This window comes from Adiantum capillus-veneris, chromosome 17, assembly GCF_014529385.1.
Source record: "Adiantum capillus-veneris isolate H3 chromosome 17, ASM1452938v2, whole genome shotgun sequence".
Lineage (NCBI taxonomy): Eukaryota > Viridiplantae > Streptophyta > Polypodiopsida > Polypodiales > Pteridaceae > Adiantum > Adiantum capillus-veneris.
Window position 1 is genome coordinate 60246949 of NC_140947.1, and position 7413 is coordinate 60254361.

The 7413-nt window shown below is 40.7% G+C and overlaps 1 pseudogene; it reads right to left on the bottom strand.

Moving 5' to 3' along the window:
* Positions 1–232: 232 nt before the first annotated feature.
* LOC147437343 (uncharacterized) lies at positions 233–1107 on the bottom strand (annotated as a pseudogene).
* Positions 1108–7413: the final 6306 nt, after the last annotated feature.

The following is a 7413-nucleotide window of genomic DNA, read 5'->3' on the forward strand; positions in this document are numbered from 1 at the left end:
ATTGTTTGCAGATAAAGATAGAAAGCTAACAAAAGTAAATTCATGAAAGTAAATCAATGACAATTGTACACATCATAGGCAAAATCACTTGATTGTTAAACTTTGCAAATGTAATAGTTACAACACCATTGTCATTATTGAAAAAATATACATGGATTTCCAATAGTTACAAAAAGACGTATAAATGTCATCTCATGATATATATGCTATGAAAAAAGGAAACTAATGCTATCTAGCTACGGGTAGAATGAAGTTGTCTAATCAGACGTCGCATCGCCTTCAAGCGGCATATCTGTTGGATTTTGCAAAAAAAAAACAATAAGACAGCTTTCTGTAAGTATAAACATATAATTTATAAAACAATACAACAAATAGAAAAGAGTAAACCCTAATACTAACCATGCTGCCGCGAGAACTCAGAATGTCCATCAGGGCATTTAAGCCCTTTCTGCTTGTGTACTCGCGCTCGTACGGTGTGGGGTCATGTCCTATCATCGACCACTATCAAAACATACAAAGAATCCATTATGTTAGAATTTAAAAACCCCTAAAACCTAAACTATCAAACCTAAAGCGCAATGCAGAAACACTTACAAAATCGGTCTCAAATGATGCCCACCTGCCGCTCCCTAAGCGGTGCGAGCTCCCTGCCTTTACTCGCGCTTTGGCTGCCTCCTTTTGTTGCTTCCACTTGTCGGGATTCTCGCGTGCTGCTTTCTTCGCATTCTTCCAATCTTCTTTGGCTAGCCAATCTGGTCTGTTCCACCCATGCTTAATTGCTTTTTGCACTTCGGAATGCTTGTGCTTGCAGTATTTTCACATTCGAACCTTCATCAGGTCTTCATTGAAGCGATCATCCCGTGTTTAAATGGGAAACTCTTCATGCAACATGCTGATGACTCTGTCTTTTAAATCACTTAGTACTTCACTCCAGGTGTTTAGTATGTAGTGTCTAAACACCTAAGAGCAAAGACCGCGCATGCGCGAGATCACCTTCTTCCCTTCATCATCCAAGATGACGCCACCGCTGAAGTCAACGGAGTAAGGTAAGCCCTCTCGCCGATGACACGTGAACCTGGGTGTCTTGGTAGGGGTCTCTAGCAGCATGTCGATGGGGGTACGGACGTAGGTGGCTCCACTGGAGTCTAGGCCCCAAAGCAAGGAGTATCGACAAGAGTGACTCATGGAGGAGTAGCTAGTGGTGTGTGGTTTCTAGGAACAGTCGTCAGCCGCACAAAACCTGGTGTAGATGGCAATGTCGTGGTTGGTGTGGGGGCCAGCAAAGAAGGGGAGGGTAAAGAGCCTCTTTGAACACAAGGCGGTGTCAAGGCATCGGTGGCGGCATCCCCACAACAACCACCGCCGCCACCACTAGAGCATCGGTGCCTAGACGAGTGTGAAGATCGTCTCGTCGACACCGAAGCTTCAGAGAGTGCTAAATGCAAAGTGACTATCATCAAATAAGGATAGCTGATCAAGACATTGTAAATACCGCATTTCACACCACATTTGGTCTTTACGAATACATTGTCATGCCTTTTGGCTTGACCAATGCACTAGCCACATTGAACCGCTTGATGGAGTAGCTGTCATGACTCATCGAACCTTCACTGGAGTGTTCTTTGATGATATTATCATCTACTCTGATTCATTAGATGAACACAAGAAACACCTCCAGGTAATATTTCAAGTTTTGAGAGAGAATAAACTTTATGTTAATCGAAAGAAAAGTGAATTTTTCTTGCAAGAGATTTAGTATTTAGGTCACATTATCTCTCAAGATGGCATCCAAATGGATCCATCAAAGTTAGAGGTAATAAAAGGATGGCCTAAACCAAGGAATCTTCATGAACTAAGAAGATTTATAAGTATGTGTGCATACTATAGACGCTTCATAGAAAAGTTCTCACAAATTACGAGACCATTACATGACCTAACAAAGAAAAGAGTTAGGTATACATGGTCTACTAAGGAGAACAATGCTTTTGAAAATCTTAAAGAAAATCTTATCTCTCAACCTGTGCTTACACTACCGGATCTCTCAAAACCATTTGAGGTCCAATGTGATGCTTGTGGTGATTGCCTTGGAGCTGTTTTGCTCCAACAAGGGCACGCCATAGGCTATGAGAGTCGAAGGCTCGACCCTGTTGAGCAAGCTCTGGGCATTTATGAAAAGGAACTCCTTGTAGTTCTACATGCCTTAGACTCATGGAAGCACTATTTATTGAGGACTCCTTTCATTCTACGCACGGATCAACAAAGTCTTAAGTACTTCATGACGCAGACTAAACTATCCAACAAACACACAAGAGAGAGGTAATGTCATAATAATCAATATCTAATTCTCCTAAATGATATTCTCATGTTAAACTGATCATTTAATATGGGGAAGTGCTAGGGGAGAAAAAGCTAGAATATTGAATAAGCTGGCAGACCGGCCACAGTAGGGATCCAAAGGAGGGGGCCATCTGCAAAAGAGCCATCTGCAACAATGGGCTAAAAAGACCTTAAGGTTCAACCCATTAAGACTTCCAAAATGCTAAGGTTCCAAAATTCAAAGGTTGTGTCCAAAGGTCAACCTTAAGGGAATTGGATGCTTTGTGTGTGTAAAAAAAAGTCTTTGAAATCCCTACTTGGGAGGGGGCGAGCCTTGCATGTAGAGGATGAGAGAGAAAGCCACACACACACACACACACACACACACACACACACACAAGCTCCCTTTACACAAAAGGGAATGAGGGACACATGTCAGCTCCCTAGGCCAGATGCCCACAAGGTGTACCCAGTTCCTATTGGATGGCCTTGGAGGTGGACCAATGAGAATTAGGCTAGAGTAAATCTAGTTTAATTAATTTCAAAACACTTCATAAAAGAACCAATGAGAATTAAGTCCTCTAGAAGAATATTGGACAGTCTCCCAAGGGGTCCAATGAGCATTCAACAACCCAATGGCTTGCCTGATTCCTATTGGCAAGGAGGAAAAGGGGTCCAATGAGAGTTTAGTTGAATTATTAAATTACCTAAATCTCTCACAAAAGGGGAAAGGGGGACAATGGGTGGATAGCAAGAGCAATTAGCAAGAGGGATCGCCCAAGAGAGAGAGGGGGATGATTTTTGCAAGGCATTATCACACACACACTCTCAACCAAGAGCCAAGCTTCAATGCATTCTCATCTCCTCTACCATGCTAATTACTAAGCTAAGCTATTCTAATATGAGTGATTATGTGAGGAGATGTACATCTTTCTCGTAAGATACTCCTTCTTCCTCTCAATCTACTCTCATACCCTGCTAGCTCTCACCATCTTCGAAGGTGTGTGAGGTTTTGGGTCTGAGACCGGGGATAATTGATGTTGTGTTTGCTAAGTGTTTTGCTTAGTGCATGAAGCTTTTATCTTCATTGCACTAGCTAGTCTTGAAGGAACACAAAGAATTGAATTGTACAATGTCTCTCTTGATGGGAGAAACCATAATACAAAGCCTTTTGGAGGGGGGACTGGCTCCATGCAAATCCGGTTCTCAACTGTTGTCAATAGCTTAATTTCTGTCTCTTTTGAAAGTAGTGTTCATGCTATCTAACTAGGTGTTATGCTTTTTGTTGCTCTCTCCACCCAAGCACTCTTGTAATTCTCATTAGGAATCTATCATAATGGAATGCCCACTATGTTCATGCTAATTTCTGCTACACACAAGTTTTTAGGCCATTAAATGTTACATAGGGAGAGAAGGGGTTTTGGCTAGGTACCATTTACAGTGGGATTGCAATGGTATAAGAAGAAAAAGGTTCTCATCTGACCCAAAGCAAGAAGAGGCCTTTTATAGAGGTTTTCAGGGGTTAACAGAGCATGGGCTAGTATGCATTATAAAGCTTGAGTATATGAGAAAAAGTGCACGAAAATAGGCATATAATGTACAAAAAATATGAAGGAAAATGGTTTCATAGAGGATAGTGAAGGCATTTCAGGTTTCTTTGAACAAGTTTCTCATGTAGATATTGTGCTTAAACTTGAGGCTATAATGGATTCTACCATGCAAGATGGAATCCAAATTGTGGAAGTATACTCTTTGGAAATGTATGATGTGATTGAGGCTTTTGAAGATCAGAAAGATTTCAATGCTAATGAAGGAGCAAAACTGTGTGTGGAGACCAAGTAATAAATTGTGGCAAAGAAAGTGAGGCTAGTGGGCTTATCTTTACCATCATATTGCAGACAAAAGCTAGAACAAGATTCTTTGAAGCCAAATCTCCAGGATCCAAAAAGAATTGGACAAAAGCTCATAATGGAATCCCCAAAAGAGATAAAGGTTGGTTGTGAGTGAGGAGTTTTTAATAGAAGAAGAGAAGAAGCGTTTTAAAGAAATGCTTTCAAGACATGGTAAAGCTTTTTTTTTTCAACCACATGAGATAGCTTTTGTTGATCTTAGTATCGTTGCACCTATGATGATCTTCACCATCCCTCATGTACCTTGGAATCTACATCCAATCCCGGTTCCAAAAGCACATTTGCCTAAGCTAATAGAACTATTCAATGAGAAGGTCCTGGATCGTTTCTTCCTCTAGCTCTTGTAACCCTCTTTGAAATAGAGGAACCTGCATCTCCACTCTCACATATACGCTTCTCTTCCACAATTGCTTCATTGTTATGGCATTTTGAAAGATAGGCATGTACTGATAAAGAGTCCATACGATCATCCCAACCTATTGTATGGCGTATGCAATCACTAGCTTCATGTAATATTTGTTTAGTTACCTTCCCTTTTTTTGGTTGATGCAACTACATACGGCATTGGAATTAGCTCTATCTTTGCCCCATAGGTAGTAGCGTCTAGTGCCTATATGCATGACTGGTTGCCATATCCTCTACTAACTTTCACATACCCCCTTTCCAAAGTTAGTTCCTAACGGTATACCTACCTCTCGCAAATGGATCTTCCCATCCTTTAAAAACACAAGATCTCTTTTCAAGGCATCACAAAAGCTATCACAATCCCTTCTTCCATGGTTGTGCTATCTGACCATATGCATCTATACAGAAAATCTCTTTGGGATTTTTGTCCATCAGATTGCCCTTTCTCTTCAAGTCTCGTCAACTTTAACAAGCTCATCAAGTGTAGAATTATCACCTTTTGGACTCACAATAGCAGGATTTGATAGAATCCCTGACACATTGGAGGTAGAAGTAGCACCATGCACCACCATCTTGTCTCTACAATGTTGCCTTTTAGCAAAGAATGAGGCTGCATCCTTATTTTAGGGACCACAACAAGCTCAAAACTATGAATCATGTCCACCTCCCGAACTCATTGTAGCTCCATATCCTTTACATAGCCATGAAGATAATTTGTAACATATTTCCCTTCAAACTGCTCCATTTTTTTCACAATGACTTGAAGGGCTTTGGTTGTTGACACCTCCCTTCATTCTTCAGCCTCTTGTTGTTGCGTAAACATAGCAAATGCTTAAAACATTTACATTATGCCTTGATCAAAACACATGACCTATTGATTTTGTTGATCCATAGCTTTAATTATTTTTATTTAAACCTTTGAAAATAAGGTTTTGAACCCACACCCCGACTACTTCGCGTCACATTCACCAGAAGCGTATCGAAAAGTGCGCGGTATAGTTGGGAAAGTGCAAACCTTTGGCTGTAAGAGTTCGTGATGATAATCACAAACACTTTGTGAAAAAGTGTTTGTGGAAAATCACCAAACATCTTACTAAAGATGGTTTAATGTCTAAGAGCGTTTGTGATAGAAAAGTCACAAACCCTCTTTCCAATCATGCTTGGATTCTGCTTGTTTTTGTAAGCGAGTTTGAGATGAAAGGATCACCAATTCACATTTAGTTCTACTTAAAAAGATCAATAGAAAACACTAAAGTTTCAGCCATGAAAACACAATGCCCATATAGGCACAAATCCCATTCAAAACCCAAACCTCTTTCATGGAATCATGTAGCCTCGCACCCCCAATTACATAGTCGTAACTTCAAATAGTTGAAAGAGAATCACGAGCTTCCACCTCCACAACAACCATTGTTTGATTTTTCAAAGATTTAATACCTTCCATATTGTAGAACACACCATTTTGATGAAGGGAAACCCTAATTCACTCCCTCACAAGCTCAGATACAAGATAGCGGAGAGGCGGGACTACACTACACTCTCGTAGAGCAACCATGAAGTGGACGGCACAGAAGGGGAAAATTGCAGTTTTTTCCACTAAAAAGCACCCTCTCTCTCTATTCTCCATGGAAATATGAGATGATGTGTCAATTTTTGGGCCATTTTGCCACTTTTGATCGAAACTAGGTCATTTTCGGCTCATTTTTGACCCAAAAAAGACCACTTTTGATGTGATAAATCCCAATAGAGTTAGAAGAATCCCTAAATTTAGGGATCACTTGCATAATCATAAAAATCAAAGATATGCTCAATTTTCTTCAATATTCCATCTTGGGTCACTCTCCATGCAATTTTATGAGACGATGCCTGTTGGTTGGCAGTTTTACTTGTATTAATCTTTGTAGGCGAGATGAGTGTGCCACCATGAAATGCTTGGAATATGTAAATTATAAAACCAAATTAGCAATGTTAGCAAGTGCTAAAACATGCAAAGGTGACACATCTAGAGCCACAACTCCCCAGATAGGTATGTATATGATAGGGACCGCAATAGCTGCTTTGGCATACATCACAACATGTACATAATTGCTTTCATTTCCATGAATCAAAAGATGCCAAAAGTGAGGTGAATATTTTTATTTCACATTGTGTACGTGCCACATCCTAAGAGCAAAAATCTCTTCTTGCTATCGAGTCCAACACTATTGTTAAAATGAAAATTGGACAATGCACCTTGTTGGTAAACAATAGTTGGAGTGTCAATGCAGATTGCAGTAGCCATGGGAATTGGGTGAAATAGGGTGTAGTAGCCCATTGTTGAGTAGTTGAACCTTGGGATATGATAGACATCTTGTAGGCTCCAGCAAATGGTGCACTAGTTTCAAAAATTCCTGTGATACATGATGCAAAATTGAGTAGGAGGTGAGGTCAATCAGATGCAGTGAGAACTCAATTGGCACATGAGACACGGCCTTGAACACTATAGGGGAGCCTTTAGATGGGTAGAATGGGTGACCAAAAAGAGGTGCCAAAGAATGGGTCGCCCAATGAGCCTTTGACTGCTTCCACCTTGGATGCTTGCCCACAAAAGTGTTGATGCACTATGTGGCATTTACAGCCAATGTGGGGTAGCGCAATACATTAAGGCTGTGCAAATTGCAACATGTAGGATAAAGCTAGGTTGTTGATCAAAAAACACAAACTCCAGTGTCGGGTGAAGGGGCAACCAATGATGATGCTGAGAATTGATTGCAGGGTAGCAAGGCATGGGGCCAGGGCGGGT